The sequence below is a fragment of the Clarias gariepinus genome, chromosome 6, assembly GCF_024256425.1.
Source record: "Clarias gariepinus isolate MV-2021 ecotype Netherlands chromosome 6, CGAR_prim_01v2, whole genome shotgun sequence".
Lineage (NCBI taxonomy): Eukaryota > Metazoa > Chordata > Actinopteri > Siluriformes > Clariidae > Clarias > Clarias gariepinus.
The window spans coordinates 18,788,345-18,808,129 of record NC_071105.1 but is presented as its reverse complement, the minus strand read 5'-3'; the positions used below and the strand labels follow the sequence as shown (position 1 = coordinate 18,808,129).

Below are 19,785 nucleotides of genomic sequence, written 5' to 3'. Positions count from 1 at the left end.
GTGACAAGCTATAATTTGTGACTCAGGCATGACAGGCAAGCATTACTGTTGTTACCCCTAGGACAAAACACGCGCGTACGACTCTACACTAAAATTCATTGTAGGTTAGAGTATCATAGAACTGGCTCCAGGTGTAACAGCTCCTGCCACACACACGCTGAGACGGAGCCAGACGCAGACGGAAGCAGTGTCTGCAACGCGCCTTCTTTCTCAGGAGGCAGACTCCGGTCACGGTACCGCAGCCCTCCGCACGTCTCTGCCAATCAAATGATTGACAGCGGTGCAATCAGGAAGCTGATTTTTCACTGCAATATCCAGCAGAGAAATGCAACCTGCGCTCTGATTGGCCAGCTTCCTGGAGCCATAGCAACACATCCATTTCAATGAAAACAGCCAGGAGGAAAGTAAACAAGAAACCGATGTTAAGAGTAAAAAATAAAAACGCACACGCAAACATGTGTGGATGTCTGTAATTATTTATGATGCGTGTGCATACTGGAGCGTGTGTAGTGCACGATAGATAGGTGCATGTAACTGGAAAGTTAAAATGACAATATAACAACAGTCCTAAGAAGCCACAGTTACATAAACAATGTACCGCTGCCACACAGAACTGAGAGAAGAAGGGACGGATACATCTCTCTTTTGTTAGCCAAATCCTAACCAGCTAGCTAACTGTGATGAGTGATATCCGTATACTTCGTCACAACACTGAACTATAGTCAACATTACATATGCTCCACTTGCCTGATCACCATACGCTAAGTTCAATACGATACATTTTTCAAAAAAATAATCCCCTTTACAACTGTGTTTGACTGATAGCACTTGGTTAGTAACCTTGTAACCCAGTGCAAGTATCTAATCAATGGCGGAAACTTCAAAGCACACTCTGGATAAGAGCGTCTGCCAAACGCCTAAATGTAAATACTAGTGATCTATTCCCATTTGCTGGCACTGGTTTGGGTAAATTATTAAAGAACAAACATATATGCAACAATGGATATTTTTCCCCCAAAACGTTGTACTGTCATGGCTGATCGGTACATGTCTCTGTAGCTTTAAATGTGGTTTTGAATACTGATGGACTGTAGACATATTTGATGAGCTTAACAAAATGTAACGTTTCGGATGCACAAGCGGTAATCTTAACAATAAACTCTTAATAAAAGAATCATAAGAAGCGTATCGCAATACATACTGTATGTTCTTATTTCCCAATGTACCAAATTCCGATATTGTTTATCCCTAAACAATACTAACGGGAAATGCAACCGTACTCAGGCACGTTACTAAGCAATTACACCCGATATGGAAACGCTTTAGAGCATCAGAACCGCCACGTGCCAAAACAGAGCTCCTGATGTCCAAGTACGTTCTTTAAAAAGCGTCTCAATAGGCATACAGGGTGTCAACACAAGGGGCGGGTCAGAGAGAGGGGCATGGGGGTTAAGGAGGATATCCATCTTTAATGGGTGGGGGAGGGGGGGTCTTAAAATGACAAAAGTGCACCCTGAAAGCGGATGAAGACGGTTTTATTTCAACAGTAATTACGAACACACCGGGTGCACCGTAGCGTGATCACAAGCACTTTTACACATCGCTGCCAAACACCATAAAAGAAATGAATGATGTTAAGTATTTGCTTGCATATACTTTGCAGGCAGGGAAATTAGTGTCTCATAAACACCGCCAGTTCCTGTATGTGTGTTTGCTGATAAAGTTCTACTTTTATTTCCTGCTACTTTCGAACTTGACTAGAAAATACAGAAAACTCCATTAAAGGGGCGTTTTTAGCAGCACATTTTTATATAATTATATAGCAATTTGTATTCAAGTACTTAAGCATTTTAAGTCAGTGTCTTGATGCAATGCCATCTAGTGAATTTTATGTACCTGGGCAGCAAAAAAAAAAAAAAAAAAATCAATCAATAATATTTCACCATTTCAAATTAAATCTGATGCTCTGCACTTTATCTTCATATGCACTGTTCTAGCTTTCACTTCCAATCTAACATGCTGAGGTACAGAGCCACAGCCCAATTACTTACTGACCACACTTAGGGTATGCACACACACACACACACATACACACACACACACACACACACTCTGAGCAGGTAAAGAGCTCTCGTTGGCGAGATGAAAAATGTAATGCGGGCCTGGTTTTGAAATGATATATTTATATTATGCTAATCATTGCCTCTGGAGCACAGGCTGCCATCCCCATGCTACACACACACACACAAGTTCCTCAGAACGGGAACATGTTTAACGCGGCTCATTCTGAGATCAATGTGCGCACTGAGCTGATGATGAAGCCCAGATCTTCAGTAATCAGCAGTCTAAGCTACAAAATTAAACTCTAAATCCTTGAAATCAGCATCAACTGAGCCATATGCTGTCCTGCTAAAGGAGGCCGAAAGAGTGATGAAAAGAGAAGAGAGCATGAGGATGAAGAAGTGAGAGCCGAAGAAAAAAAAAAAGAGAGAGAGAGAGAGAGAGAGAGAGAGAGAGAGAGAGAGAGAGAGAGAGAGAGGAGGTAAACCCAAAACAGCTGTTTGGCTTCTAGAACACCGAGAGTCACAGAACAAGAATGAGTGCGCAAAAAAAAGTGTGTGTGTGTGTAAGCGAGTGTGAGTGAGAGAGAGAGAGAGATACAGTGACACGAGGAGTTTAATTTAAATCTAAGTCAGCTCAATCACTCACTCTTTCCCTCAATCGCTCATTCCAGCTATCTTCCTCTGCAGCCTATGAGTCCATAAAACACATGTTTAGCAATAAACAGACGCGCACACACACACACCTCTGTTCCCCCTCTCCCCTGTTCGCCTCAGCTCTCCTCTGGCAGAGAAAGCAAGGGCGTAGGTTTAGTAAATTCCTCACTGTCCTGCGAGCAGAGCAGAGGAACTCTGCACACCCGAGCAGAGACAGACGAGAGGCAGATCGTGACCTGGTCTCGCACCCTATCCTCTTTATCCATCATCAACACATCACTTTTCGTTTGGGGTCACGGTGAAGCCAGACGTCGTGATTTCCCTGTATTAATTCGCATGATGTTGGCAGGACGGGGGAAAAAAACAACAATACACACAGAATGTGGAGGACACGGGTCTCCAGGATGTCGTTTTAGAGCCAGAAAAAAAGAGAAAAGAGAGAGAGAGAGAGAGAAAAAGATACACAGACAAACAGAGACACAAAAAAAAAAACACACACAGATGTAACAGCATATGTAGCAGGTATGTAACAAGCTTGAAAGCAACATAAACCGATACTGTTAAGAGCTGGACGTAAACCTGTTTCGCCATCTGCTTTCAACACTAACTACAACCATAACTGAATCACCCCACCAGAAACACTCAAACTGAATTACCCTTAAAGCAGGAGCTTATTTTTACCGCGCGTTTAGCAAAAATAAATACGTTGTCTAACCGGATTTGAAGCGCAGTTAGCGAGGATAGCGCCGGTTTCCTCCAGAAGAACATTGTATCAGTTCTGAAAACCTTATATGGGATTATTGCCAAGAACTAAAAGGATTAGCCTTGATCTCCGCTTGACTCCGGTCAGACTAGTTCATCCAGTTGACGATGGCGAGAAAAAAAAGGGGGGGGGGGTGAAAAAACCTGTCAGACTGTTAACAAGAAGGGGGAAGGAGGGACTGAGTCATCAAGTCATCAGGAAACAGGCAGAGAATAGAATAAACGTGCGACGATCCGACAAGATCCGCGAGATTCCACAGCGCTAAACTCCTGCGCAAGCCAGAAACAAAAAGGCCTGGGATTCTTTTATCGCTCACTCACACTCGGGCAAATGCATTTAATTATTCATCAATGACTCGAGACTTGTCAGCGCTTGATAAATCCTCAGACAATTAGGTGAGCCCAGAGTACGTTTCAGTACCGATGTTTATGGCGCTGAAAGATTTACGATCAATCTTTTTAATCTTCCGGTTCTTTCTCGATGAACATCAAAACCTTCGCAGAGCTACTGAAGTGTTATCTTTAATAACCCTGGCTAATTTAGGATCGGTATCACGGCCGCGCATTTCGTCTTCCCGGCTACCGGCGATAAATTTAGAAGGCCGCAGACTCCTCGTTCGGGTTCGAGCAGCGCCTGCCGCCTGCGTCTTATCTTCACGAACATGACGACGGCGACGCTGAAGGTGATCTCGACTGCAACGGTAGATAGTTCTAAAAAGACTAAACACAAGCACTCGGTTTGAACAATACGGAAACTGAATTACAAATCACTCGGCATCTGACATAAAAGGTAATGAAGTACCAGAACGAGTGTTATCCGGGAGAAAGAAGCACCGTCGCGCGAAGAAAAAAAAAAAAAAAAAAGAGGCAGCAAAAGCTTGCAGTCGTGAAGCTCCAACGCCAGCTCTCTGTGATCACGTGTCTTCTCAGATCTAATCTCATCTCCATAAAAATTCACTCTGTATCATTGTCGCTACACGCTCTTTATCAGATTGGTACAGTCATGGCCTGTTTTTCAGACTGCACAAGTGGATTACTCTATTCAGAACGAGGACAGAGGGGGGGTTAACAGGTCAAAGGGCAGAACGCTGGGCCGTAAAAAGCAGAGATGAAGCCAGGAAGCCCCCTGCTCAGGTTCTAAACAAGGAAGAGGAAGGGGAAAAAAATACCGGGCTTTGCATGCAGACTTGCAGAGTACCATTTATAACATGGAGGGATCTTTTTTTAGGCCGAGAAAATCGCCTCGAACGAAAAGCACAGCGCAGCAATTAGAATTTAATTAGTCAATAATGTTATTAAAACTTTTTTGATTCGCCCAGCAGGGAAGGAATCTAAAGTGGGGGATGACTTAACCTCTGGCACACAAAACCTCCCCTCCCCCCCTCCAAAACTAAGCACATGGGGTGCAGTGGTGTTTGGCTGGCTGGAATTGTTCCCCTTTAGCCCATCGCCGGTACGCGGGGTGCCACGAGCGAGAGAGAGAAAGAAAGAAAGAGCGTGCATGCAAACGAAAGCTGGAGGGAAGACTCTGATGCCGTGCATACCGACAACCCCGGCCACGTCTGCTCCATACATCACAGTTTCGAGCGTACACGTGTGTTTCTACTTAAAATGGCAGACACACATTGTGCAAAAAAGAGAGAGAGAAAAAATGTTCGTCTTTAACATTCATTGTGGAGAGACTAAAGCAGAGGTCATCATCTGGTGAGCCGCAGTCCAGATGTGAGGATTTTAGTGGACTAAACCGAGCGCTGAGAAAAATATACATTACATCAGGTTATAAACACAAGAAAAACAAGTTAGATTTCTACACATGAATCGGCTCGGCTCGTGTAGCAGATCCTCTGTGGCGCTTAATCCGATCAAACGCGTTTATAATAATATAAAGCTCAAGGCAGCTCACTGGACCAGAAGCTAGCTTCAGGGTAGAGATGCTTACTACAATTCAAGATCTATACAGTCATATAATCATATAAGTAGATGTATATGAATATACACGCAGGGTGAGGACTGTATGGGGGGGGATGTGACAATACTGTGCAAGTGACGTTTGTCAATGATTGTGTGGACAGCTCCCACAGATAGATGCGTCTCTTCAAGTTAGCGACAAGTTATCCATCATATTTTTAACGATCAGGTGTTCCATTCGCTCCATGAGTCCCGGTTTGACTTGAATGCATGTTTATTCATGAAGAATAAGAACTCTTATTTATAGCCAATAACTTTAAGCAGTAACAGGCATCTTGTGGCAGGTCAGTCATGCTAGCTAAAGGCACTGAAGAAAACATTCCTGATTATACACACATCTTATACTCAAACGTGATCGACTAGGCCTTTCCCTCTTGCTAGACCATTATGCCCCAAAACATCAAATAGACCTAATGGAACAAATTAGCCCTAAAAAGTCATCATAAACTATATCCAGCACATTACCATCAGGGATCCTGATTATTACAGCTGATTAGGACAAGACAGAAGCACTTAGCATGGTTAAATAAGTTATGCCTCGTAGCGAAACATGGATACAGCAATTAGGTTTTAGCTCCTAGCTTTGGATAATGGGGTCTGTTTAACACGTACCAAAGGCTAATCTACACTCATTCACAATGAGGGACAAAGCCCACCATCATCGAACGCTGGCCCGGTTACTGATACAAAAAGAGCTGCGAACAAGGGGACAGCAAGAAAGAGTGTCTGAAAGACTGAAAGATGGATGAGGTTGAGGTTTTGGAGGGGTCAAAGGCGTAGCAGATGGGGCACGGGGCACGGCCAAGATGGCGTGGGTGCTGCTGCATTCCAGTGGGATTTGCGTATGCTCCGATTCTCTTTTCTAAAGCCTGCAGCGACTCTGCGCCTCCTACACCCCCCTCCCTCTCTCTCTCTTTCTCTCTCTCACACACACCTTCAATAACTCTGTTCCAAAGACAAGCTAAGAGATTGAACCTAGATAACATTAAAGGGCAGGAATTTTAGATTAAACTACTCACTGATACTACTGGCATCGAGATTACACCGGATTACGTCCGGACTAAGTACCTACAATTTGATCCGAGTAGCAAATCGACTTTAGGGACATATATACCCCAGCTCATTAAATAGCATTACTATCGCGATATATATTATGTACACACATTCTTGATCCTCCTACACAGACACTATCCCATATGTAAAGGTCTGTGAGTGGGCAAGCTAGAAGCATACTGCAGAAAAACTGCCAGTCCACTCTGCAAGCACAAGGTAAACAAGCTAAATAAATGAAGAAAGAAAGGCAGCTGGAGCTTACACACTCGTTCCAGTGCGACTTAGAGACGGCGCAAGCATAGAAATCTGGGCTAATACTAAGCGTGATCGCGTACACGTGCACAGATCTCACCAACAACAACAGGAAAAGAAACCCCTAAAGGAAAGATGGAGCGTGTTCGCACACCCATTCGTGTGCGCTTCATCAGTCAGAGCCAAAGCAATGACCTTTCACCTCGGCCTAAATACCCTGGCCAGCTCCGTGGCAACCAGTGACATCACTAATGAGCCAGTGAATTCCTTTCAGACAAAGCGGATATCTTAAGGTCACTACGTAATTGCTACGTGCGCAGAATCGTAGCTGGAATCCGGAATTCCAAACGAGATACAATCCATTACCGAAAGAGGCGTTCGGAGCAAATTAATGCTGCGCATCGTTCTCCCTCTGTCACTATTCCAGTGCGTAATCATATGCATGCTCAATTGATTTGGTTATTCATAGCCATGAGGTTTGCATCTGTCACATTTCAGCAGGTTTCTATCAGTCTGTCTGCTGCGCAAGAGGCCACTGGTGAGCTAGCAGCATTCCCACGCTGGAGTCAAGCTGCTGAATTATTCACTTCAAGACTCGCTACACACTGCAGGAGAAGTGCACAACAGTGCACAACAGAGATCGTTGTGGAGAGAAAAAGTGTGTGCGCGAGATTCTAAACGAGATAGGCTGTGAAACCGGGGCTCAGAGCGTGTGCTGGTGTTGTAATGGCGTGCACTCGTTCTGTGGATAACATCAGGCTCTCACTTACTGATCAATTCGGCTCGAGACTCACACACGCCCCTGCCTAGAAAACATGTCCTCGAACGACAAAAACGACGACCTGGAGACGTTGTCGTATGAATAAAAGAAGGATACTAGAGATGGAAAAGATTGATGGAGGGACAGTTAAGAGAATGAATAAGGCTTTCTACTGTGCGCTATTGTGAGCTGGGGTGATTCAGCAGTAAAGTGTGTGCGTCACTGTTGGGGCTAGGTAGTGAAACTGTTCATAACAAACCAAGCCAAGGTACTGGGTTGAAACTAGCGCTGGGTGATATGGCCTTCAAGTATCCTCACAATAAACCACTGAATACTTTGGAAGCTTACACAATGTTCATTTTTAGCTCAACCGAACTGCAACTATTCTGTAGCTACAAGCTTGCTCTTGGCCAAAATTGTTTCAGTTTCATGCGCACGACTGACTTACATTCTCCCACATTTTCCCAAATACATATATATTTATGGCCTTTGGCAGATGACCTGATCCATGGCAACTTACATTTTATCTCATGTTACATCTGAGGGTTAGGTGCCTTGTTCAAAGGCCCAACGGTGGCAACGTAGTGGTGCTGGGACTTGAACCTGGGACTTTCAGATAAGTAACCGCTGAGCTACCCCTACCTCATATTCTGCCAAAGTTCACCAAATTGTCCAGAATTTAAATTGTGGACGGTTCTCGGTCGCTCAAAGCCGTAACATCACATGCTTTAAGTCTCCTATGATTTGAATACGCATTATTTACAAAATGATACAACAAGCCAACAATTACAACAAAATCATTCACAAGCTCACAGCACTAATGCAAACTTTCTACAGATATAGATTACTTCCCTACAAGATACCAACTACACATCACGATGCGCTATGAATCGCCAAGACGTGTATTAACCCTGACTTGGATATGTGTTTTAGATACCAGTCAGTTTATGAACCTGCTGAATTGTATGTCCATTAGTGCTTACTGTCCAGCAGTTTAGTGTGCATGGTTGGATTTATCCATTTCAGTGGTCTTGTTCCACCTCCTGCATGAGATTTTTTTTTACCGCTTTAATAAGTGTTTTATCACGACCCTCACATTCATGTGAATGCTCCAACCCGATCCGACCCAATTGGTATACATGTTATAATGGTAATTAGACGGGTGTAAATTTTTGATTATCTGTCATATTTGTAAATCCTAGACGTTGTATATTCTGTATATTCTTTATATATGTTGCCCTATGTGGGAGTAACATTAGGTGACGTGTTTGCGAAAGGGAAAATTTTGCTTCCATTCTCAGTCAATTCTGGCTGAAGCACTGTCTTTTAGTCTTCACTTTCATCCGCCACTTCGCTCTCTGGCTGAGAAAGGGGATCTGATTGGCTCAACATCACATGTAGTGAAGCATCAAACCAATCATAGATGTGACTGAACTCCTGCCGCCAATCATTAAGCAGAAGGCAGGATTTGTCAAAAAAAGAACGGAACAATTTCAAAGTCATAGATTAAATGCTTCATAGCGAGCAGAACCACTTTGTATAAAAGTTATATTTTGATTGAATGCTTTGAACATGGAAGTACACATCTTATCACATCGGTTAATTTGGAAACAGTTCATTTGGAATCTCTAATGTGAATGATTTTAATCGGGTTGATGTAAACATTGCTAGTGTTTTTGTTTTTTTAATCAGTAAATAGATTTAAAGTATGGTTAAAATCTCCCATACCGCACTGAATCAAAATCAGGAATGTTGGAAAAACAGCAATTTCGGAACCGAAGCATACAATTCTATAAGATCTAAAATCTAATAACTGCTTAGTAATTTGAATAAATGGTATTAAACATTATTTACGTTTTTAAAGAATACCTATGACATTCTCAATCCAGCTTGTTCGTCACTACATTGTGGCATAAGTTCGACTCCAGGCACCACCCATATCTAATACTTAGCCACTGGACAAGCAGTGGATCCCCAGTCACCACCCTGGAGAAATGGGTGTGTTGTGGCAGAAAAGACACCTGGCATAAAACCCTGTGGCAATAACCCATAGAAAAGGGTTCAAATAAATAAAAGGAAAAAAAAAATAATAAATTAATAAAAAGTTCAATTTTAATTGGACAAAGCATGCTCATTTTCTATAACGGCGGCTCCGGCTGCAAGGCTTATATTAAAGCGCTCATTCTTAAACGTTTCTATAGCAACATTTTACACGGGGACTTTAATAGTGGTGGACGTTCCACATAAACGGATTAAAAACGTGCGTAATGGTTAATGTAGTGGAGCTTTTTGTGCGAAGACGTCTTTAGCGTCAGTCAGAGTTAAAGCTATAACTAAAAAGACAGTCTTCAGGATGGACAGATTTGCAGTTACATGACATGCCTTATTAAATTCACAAGAGAGCCCAAGCGATAGATTGTTGACGGAGTGACTGTTTAGAAAAATAACTGGGGGAAAAAAAAGACATTAGGCATAGAATAACAGCAGAAACGCTGGAAAGAAAGCAGCTCAAGCCAGAACATGCTTGACACAGAGACACACACACACACTTACTTCAATAGCCTGTGTCATCTCTTCAAATGTGACATTTGCTCATACCTTTTGAATCTTCTTTTAAGCCCCCCTACACACACACCACTTGTTGAGTGAGGCATATGTTTAAGCACTAGTCACAGTCACTCTGCACTCTGAACCCCTCCAACTATTTAAACCAAATTCTTTTGACCCAAAAAAAACACACTACTTACAGCCCAAATCAAGTGCACTCCATTTATAATTCTAATCTACACTCCCGAGTGCTGATAGCCGAACTGCAGAAGCGTCCGTTCCTCAAGCACTCTTTCAAACACGTGGACTTCATCAAACATATTTCCTCAAAGCCTGCTGGACGACAGAACGGCAGGGAGTCTTTTGAAGAATGGGAAAATGTGTAACAGCTAAAAATAACAGCAGAGAAAGCCGGGTATTAATAATACATAACTACTACGAGCGCTGTCATGGCAGCGGGCGAGCTGGCACAGGTGTCCAGATCTACATCCTACTCATCCCCGCTCTCAAGCACCGAACACTTCGCCGGAGAGTGTTTTTTTTTAACACTTTGCAGGGTTGTGGATCCTGGATTGTCTTAGTTTGCACGCATTTGTTTTACATGGTTTTGTAAAAATGCAGCCCTTGCACGGCCTCTGCACTGCAGAGCACTAAATGATAAACATGCTATTGCGGTAAAAGGCTAAATTCTTTCACAGTCGCCGCATTGTAAAAACCTCCTGTGTTCCACGTAACCTGTCCATTCAGCATGTGTGAATAAAGTGAGCTTGTTGTATGCGTCTGCAGTGCTGGTGTTTTTGAACATGTGCCCTCATGGGAGGTCAATCTCCCTGCATAGCGAGCGCCTCGGGGAGAAGCACAGTTGGCGTTATACACATGTGTACGCATGTGTGCTGATGCGTATGTTCGGGAACTCTTGTTTGCTTTTTATGACCCAGCACTTCACACTGGAAGCAGCAGTCCTCTTAAATGCGTTTTAATATCACCACATGCCTAAGGACAGAGAGAGCGAGAGAGAGTGAGAGAGAATGTGTGGTGTGAGGGAGAGAAAGTGGTAGCTTCTCCATAAACATCTGACATGATGATGAGAAGCTCTCACCTCACAGTATACTACCAATATTAGATTCTATCCTAGAAGCTAAACGAAAGGGAAAATTCAATAAGGTTTTTATTTTATCGCAGTCCATACAGCCTTAAAGGAGATGGGCTGTGACCCAATTAATCCAATAAAATAGAGATTTTGTTAGATAATCAAGCTGCTCTAAATAAAGAAAAAAACTCTTCTTAGTTTTTTTCTAAGTAGCTTCTAAACACTAATCTTAAAACAAATAAAATCTCTCCATAGAACCTCACAAACCATTCATTCATTCATTCATCCACATTTATTTCCTCTTCAGAGTGGTGACAGTAGAGCCTATCCCAGGAATACCAGCTAGGATTTGTCTCATTGCTTCACTTAACACGATTAACATCCAAAATCGTAATATCTTAGAATGCCAAATACATAGTATACACATACACATCACCCCTTACGCAAAATAAACTGACCAGAATTAATACAGACTGCAGTAACTATAACAGTATGGGGGGAGGGGGGGTCGAAATGGTGCTGCGTGATGTAATTTCTTGTGAATGAAGGCGTAAAACTGATCGACATTTATAGAAGACTTCAAGCACAGAACAGTGATGAGACTCTTAACTGCAGTAAAACATTTGAATGAGGCAAATGTTTTAAAGAAGCCTATAAGTCTGTGAATGACGATGTGACTCAGATCCCGCTGCAGTAGCTCCTGTGAACATTCAGTGAGTAAAACACTCAAGAAAAAACATCCTGGTTTGATCTCTGTAGGCGTTCGGTTTTTGCAGGTCAGCGCAGGACATGTCATACTGCCCACTGCACCACTTGCAGCTTACAGGAACGCGGTTCAGAGTTTCTGTCACCTCTTCATGAGAGTTCCGAGTTTGCTCCAATCCATTTCCACATTTAGGACATTTTCACATTACGCACAATTGATTTGTACCAATCTCACAGTTCCCACAGTGCTCCCCCTCCTCACTCCCAACTGGCCAGCAATCACATTATTTTTGTACTGTGTACTCTGGTACACTTGAGCATTGTACACTCACCAATGCAGCCAGTGGCAGTATGCACCCACATGGTTTGTGATTAAACACAAAGAGAACACGAGAACAAGGATGTACATTATTCTTCGTGTTATGCATAATACTAAAGATATTTCTGGAAGAAAGGTTTTTAAAAGGGAGAACAGTGGCACTGCTGACGCAGCATTTAAACTGCAGTGTTCAGGTACGATAGGCTTCCATATATAATTCCATCTGTGCCAGGGTGTGTTGTGCTGAGCCCAAGACCACCTATTTAAGTGGACTCGGTTGCCATTCCCAAGCCTGGAATGATTGGTCATTCAAAATAAACCAGACTTTGGGGACAAGTGTTCTCTGAAACGATCCTAGGGCTCTAATGTGAAAACGCCCTAAAGGGGTTCCTGGGTGGCCAGTGTTTAAGACATGAAGCGGGCAGTCCTATCATAACTCCGGCGTACTGGGGAAACTTTCTACCTTCATGGTATCGGAGCACAAGTGAAACACTGCTTGCATTTGTGTAGCAGGAGATTATATAGAGAAATAAAAGAAGGTTTTAAAACTTATCACTTTGTTCTGTTATTCTGCACAACCAAAATTTCCGGTTTGACTTGAATGCACCTCGGAGAAGTAACAGTGAAACACTACACAAGACAAACAGGAGGACTTTTCCACCATCCTGTTCGGTTTGTTGTTTTCACATTCCTTTCCTCGGGGAGCCAGAGTACATCTGGCAGGTTCTTACCCTCAACCTGGACTTAGATTACACATAACATGTTATCAGGTCAGCTACCACACTTCACTTTGTGGCTTCCACATGGTACTTTCCTTGGCTTCATCATATGCCATCACAGGGCTTGCTATCAACTCCAAATCTGCCAGAACAGCAAACTTAAAAATGACCTTCATACAAGCGTAATACAACGCCACTCTCTAGATCTGTATCTTTTTTTGTTGCTCCTAATATTCACATCTGTATCTAGATTTAACCTTGAGGTGAGCATGGCTTTAACTGGAAGCAGTTTTCTTTTACCGAAAGGTAGTAGCATAGTATGGAATTTCTGCCTTTGAGTTTCTCAACCCCAGCTCAAAGAGAACCATTTTAAATGCCATTAGGGTTCTTGATCTTTGGCTCTACCTGCTTGAAAAAAGTTGCTTTGCAACAAACTAAATCTGTTCTACTTCACAATAAAAAAAGAAGCTAAACAAATTAGTAGCCTAATTTAAACCATCAATGCCTGGACCCTGCTTTAAGGATGAACAGAATAGTATATGCATTACACAGGCACTCACATTGACATTAATGAATGCTCAGTTATAAAGTTAAAACAATCAGCCAAGCAATAAGTCTTTACCACCTAAATAAACTATAAAAATAAAAATCTCCCAACCAAAAACAACATATTCAATGTTACATCTGTAAGACGGTATAGGTAACATACTACAGTTCCACTCCCAGAGCACCTACCCTTACTATTTCTAAATTAAGAAATTTATGGTCATTCATTTATCCATCCCCAATAACCAGTTAATCAGGTATAAGGTGGAGCCTATTCTTTTTTCTTTCTTGGGTTTAGTGAGCTTATATAAAAAAAAAAAAAAAAAAAAACAGGAACCCACTGGCAGTTAAAGAAATAAGATTTATGTAAGCATGTATCATCTTCATAATGAATAAAATGCATTATTTTACAACTTGTGCTCTTTATTGTTGGACAAACAGACTAATTACCTTACTGGCAATAGGCTTTCTCTGCTACTGTTTCTTTTAAATGCCTGTTCTCAACAGTGTTATTATTTACATATTTACATTAGAATAATGAAGAAAGCAGTTAGCACGGAGGAAACAAAAAAAGATTATAAGCTGTTAAATTTACAGGTCAATTGACTCATTTTCCTGTTCTATAGCAGTCAACATGTTTAATATCACTTGAACAATGCCTCATGACTGTTTAGAAATGTAAACCACTACTTATAAACCTGGAAAATACAATAGAAATACAGTAACTTACTCAGGTTTTTAACTGTGGTTATTATGTTTCATTAGAAACAGTTTATTGGGACATTCCTCATAACGTGACAGATTACCAAGGACTAGATACGATATCACCATACTTACGGGCTTATAAATATCCCAATTTGGTATTTCTCTTTTTTGGTTGTTGTTGTAATTCTAAACAAACTTAGCAAATAATTCGCTCCTGCCACACAGGAAGTGGTGTGCTGCCTGCTGATGTTTGAATCGTTTAGAGCATGCCACCAGTACGATTTTAGAGGGACTCAAATACAAATGTTACCAACTCAAATGCAAACATATAGAAATTTAAAAAAAAAAAATTTTAAGCATTTATTTTGGATTATATTTTTGTTATAAGATTCGCCACACAAAAGAATGGTGATGGGTTACCCAATAGTTTTTTCTCCCATTTTATAACCAAGTGTTATTCTAGGTTACTAGGTCTAGGTTGGCAAAATCACCACCACCCTGTCAGAAGCAGCTCCACCTGTGCTTTACAAATATTTCCAAGCTCTCTGTATCTTTGCACTTTAACGTAGCTAGGATAACTGCATTATTTTTTAAATAGCTTATCCAACACTGAGCTGATATCAATTTATTTTCACTCATGCATTAAATCAAAAGATTCTGCTTTAATATAACTTGCCATTTGATTCTAAAATGTGTTGGTGATCATGGCAGCACACTGGAGTTTTCTCCTTGCCAGGTGGGCTATCTATTCAGATATGGGCAAGTTATCAGGGTAAGCAACCTGTTATTTAGACATAGATGACTATCACTTTAATGTTCCTCATGACTGCATTCAGACATAACCATGACTGCGACAGATAAAGCCGTGGTGACAGGAATACAGTGGTTTATGATTGGTTAGATTTTTCCATAACGTGAAATGCAAGCCAGGCCTAGAGCACGAAGACGGATTTAAAATGTAGTGTTCCTTTTAGCAAAGGCCCTGTCGTGAATATTTATTTATTATTAAATAAATAGCAGGGTTTTTTTTTACATTTGATTTCTGTCAGTTTTACGTCAGCATGCCGTAATCTCGCGCATGCTTATTGATTAATACAGTTTAGACTTGCGATTGCCGTGTCGCCTTTTTACGGTACCAGGGTGACCATCGTGCTTATTCAGACGTGACACCAAAACGTTCAGATGCCATTAGATTCTGAAGCAGTGAATATATGAAAGGGGCTTGATGTTCTTGTGTCTATATATACTTCATAACAGATTAAGTGGCCTAGAGCTAGTGCTGCTTTAGAACACCATAAAGCAAGAACTTTCTGGACTTTTTGTGCAAATGTTTGTTTAATTTTGTCCCGATTTGAGATGCCTATACTTGTATACAGACCAAAGTGAACCAAACAAACGGAAATAGGAAAATACAAACCGCAGAATGCGACAACAGCGTGTGCAGTAAAGTGAGGGAAGAAGAGGATGGAGATGGAGGAGGTGTAGGAGGAGGAGGAGGGAGAAGACGAGGGAGAGAGAAATGCTTGAAGGAGGACACTGTCATAGCAGTTAGAAATGTCTGCCAATCAAGCCAGCCGTAACAGCAGCCATCTTGCCAAGATCTTACTCCCACATAAGGCAGGAACACACACAGTCTGGCTTAGTCAACAACCAAAGAGACTCTGAGGCGTTCAATTAATCCATGAAAAAAAAAAAAAACTAACTTTTTGGACAAGGATTGTGTCAGGCGTTAAAATCACCTCTGGAGGACGCAGCTCAGGGTCTGATAGGGAAATTAAGCGCAGTGTCAGAGTTGGAAGAACACAAATAATCTTCATTTCGCCCACATCCTGTCATTTCTTCTCTCATAAGCATTTAGGCCTGAGTCAAAACAAAAGCCTAATCTTCTCCCTTTGTGGCCAATTTATAGCAATGCCCATATCTCGGTTTCGCCGTAATTACGTCCCACTTGAGCAATTTCTTTCCAATCATTTTCTTCTGTCGCAGAGATAAATGAGTTTTGGCCGGGGATAAGCTCAAGCTCTGCCCGGCGGTTAGTTAGCGTTTGGCCGCCGTTTAGCCACGACACCATGGCCAACTACCAGCGGCTGTGCGCATGCGCAACTGAACAAACTTCACACATTTATCCTGTCCGTCCCCTGGAATTCAGGCCTGAAGTAGCGCTGATGATACGGCAGGACGTGGACATTAATGACTCATTCTCTCAGACGTCGTGACCACACCAATTACGCTCTGGACGCCGAAGGAAGGTCGAGCCGACGCGACGTGGCCTGAATGTCATTTCTTTCAGAGTGTGCACCGCCAACCCAAGCTCAGTGGATATAGACGGATTTATTTGATCATGGTCGTTATTTTGTTACGAAAAGGGATTTCCGTTAGTCTCGTGCCTCGTGCAGAACAAACCATTCAGTCACGCATGAGCGCGCGCTTTCTTCTGTCCCTCCTGCGTGAATGGCGGCGGGTGCGGGACCAGAGCCGCTCCGGGGGCGGGAGGGACTGAACATGACGAGGCCAATCGGTTTTCAACGGCTGTGTTTCATTAAACATTGAGCGTGTGAGTGAACGCAGCTTCACACCATCCTGAATGGCTGAGAGAAAGGGCTCGGGGAAGAAAAAAAAAAAGAGCAGCCACACACACACACACACACACACCAACAAAACATCATCACACCACCTCCGTGCAACTTTTTCTTCTTGTTTCCATTCAGCCAGCGCTGATATTTCACATCCTCACTCACTCAGACATGGCATCCAGGAATTCTGTCGAGGAGAAAGTGTGTGTGAGGCGGCTTAGATCTTCCCAAACACACGAGTCAGGCTTTTCTAAAACCGCAGAGCCTCCTTCCACACACACACACACACACACATGAACGGTACCACTAATCGGTTTAAAAAAATTCTGGTATTTATTTTCAGAGCAATGCGACCCCCCCTTGAGATAACTTCTCCCCTTAGTCGGGTTAAGTATTAGGGGTTGTTAGAGGGAGGGGGGTTATAGAGGGGGAAAAGCCCCTTCAGACAACATATGGCCGCGAGAAGTGTTCTCTGTAACTGCCTGCTGGAGAGGAGAGCATTCCCACAGCAATATTCTCAACAAGCACTGCCCTTACACACACACACCTTCGGGAGTTGCCTTTTCATCTCTCGCATTCTCCTCTTGCACTGAGTAATACTTGCTGGTGATTTTCGTCTATTCTATTCCGATAGATCCGCCGTCGCAGGATTTCCACGAGAACAAAAACATTCTTAAATACTGTATAAGGTCACGTTCTTAATCAGTGTTCCGCGGTGTATGGACTGCGGCTTAATGACCGGAGACCTGGACACAACACAAGGAGACAGTGTTACGAGTTGCATGCTTTTCTCTCAGCACTTCAAGCAATGTGAACAACATTCCGCTCGAACTCCCATTCTCTGCGTGTGTGTGTGTGTATACACAGATTTCCAACCACCTCCAGTCTCCATAAGCAGCAACTTCACCTTCTTTAATAATAGCACTAGAGCATCATGAAACTTTCAGAAACTAGTCCGACTTAAATATATATATATATATATATATACACACACACACACCGCGAAAGCCAATGGGTTATGCCTAGCGTTAAACGCATAAAGATCCACGAGAGCAATGCAGGCAGGCGAGCGCGAGCGAGCGCGCGCACACACCAAACCAAACCAAACTCTCCCCATGAAAAAGCACATACACTCCGGCGGCTCCTCGTCGATCCCGCGTTTCGCAATCCTCTACCGTTTGTAAATAAAAGGGAAAAAGGGAAACAATCAAACGCGGTGATGAACTTACTTTCTTTTAAGTGATCCTCAGAGCGCGCGTCCTCGCCATAGCTAAAATTCCCTCAAACCTCGAGAGCGTATCCGCCGTGCTGAGCGCGTGCTAGCTCGGCTCCCCGCCGTAATGAACGGGCTGGAATGCGGCTCTGGCTGGCGGAAAGGGGGCAGAGCCTCGATCCTGGCCGCGCGCCTGCGCACTAACATGCGCGTCCACTAGAGAGCGCTGCAAAGACGCCACTAAACGAGTGCTTCCCAAACCTGGTCCTGGAGTGCCCCCGTTCTGCACCTTTTCTCTCCCTCTCTCTGTCTCACTCTCTCCTCTAACACACCTGATACAACTAATCAGATAATTAAAAGTCGACGTGGGTGTATTAGAGAAGAGAAAATAACAAGCTGTGCAACAGCATGGTTAGGGTTAGAGGTAGGAACTGCACCAAAGCTTTTATTTGTCATGTATATATTAAATCATAGAGAAATTATTATATATTTTTGCATATGACATCTTTTTAGGAAACTGGGGTTGGAGCAGAGGGTCAGCCATGATACATGTACAAGGGGTTAAGTCTTGCTCGAGCGCCTTTAAGCCGCCACTGTGCCAGCATGCAGGGTCAGCCCTGATACACTATAGTGGCCCTAAAGCACCGAGGGGTAAGGGACTTGCTCAAGGGCTGAACAGTGACAGTGCTGGGGCTTGAATGCCCACCCTCATCAGCACTGCCCCTGTGATTCAGTGTGTTAAGGATCTGAGTTACTGATTTCTGAGGCCCTTAACCCTGTCTGTTCCAGGGGCACTGTGTAATGGCTGACACGGCACTCTGACCCCAGGATACTAACAAAAGCTGGGATATGCAAAGAATAAAAAATTTCATTGTGCAGTAATATGTGTGTTATGAATAAAAAAAGACTGAACTTAACATATTCAAATATTCACAAGTTTTAATCCTTGAACTCTGTCAACCAACTCCCTAACCACCTGCAGGTTCCCTACACTGCAGTGCCTCCTGTCTTCCACATATTAATGTTTTCCCTGCCCTAACACACCTAATCTAACTCTCTCTCTCGCTCTCTCGCTCTCTCGCACTAACAGCTTTATCCTGCTCAGGGTCGCATTGGATCTGGGGTCTATGCTGGGGGACACTCAGCACGAGTCTGGAATACATCCTGGATGGGATGCCGGTCAGTTGCAGGACATTATGCACATACACTTTCACAACCTGAGCAATTAATCATATTTAATCCAGCTACTGGCATGTTATTGGAAAATGGGAGGAAACCGATGCAGAGACAGGTGACCATGCAGAAACACAAAGTCCAAACAGACGGTAACCCAAAATCAGGACTGAACCAGTGACCCTGGAGCAGTGAGGCGGCAACATTACCAGCTGTACCACTGTGCTACCCCTGATGCAGCAAATCAGCTAATTAACAGCGCTTCCTGAGTTATAGTGAGCATGTTAGAGCAGTGGAACCACTTAAATGTGCAGGACAGAGTACAGCAGGACTGAGGTTTGTGTAGTGTGGTGAAATGTCTAAAATTGTTTTGCCCAAAAATGACAACTTACCACACCATACAGCACAATAGCACTGTCCACCTTACACTTACACGTCTCCTATCTTGCATTTGCAGGCCCCCTCCTTCACCACTACATAGACTGAACTATGGCAGCTGAGAACAAAAAGCACCCAGCATTTTCAAAGTTTCTACGTAATGGTCCGAGTATTTATAGTACATAGCATTTTGTTGGCTTGGCACGGTGAAACAGCAGGTAGCATGGGTGCCATACAGTTCCAGCTTGGGCTACTCTTTCTGAGCATGTTCCTTTCATGTCTCTGTGGATTCTGTTCAGGTTCTC

General features: G+C 43.0%; 1 protein-coding gene across 1 annotated transcript in view; it reads right to left on the bottom strand.

The window, feature by feature from the left end:
* Positions 1–18,081, bottom strand: part of plxna1b (plexin A1b) — a 197,610-nt gene extending 179,529 nt beyond the window's left edge. Inside the window, exon 1 of the mRNA XM_053497844.1 lies at positions 17,946–18,081. The gene's annotated coding sequence lies outside the window, so the exon portion shown is untranslated. The remainder of the gene's footprint in view (positions 1–17,945) is intronic.
* Between the last annotated feature and the right edge of the window lie 1,704 nt (positions 18,082–19,785).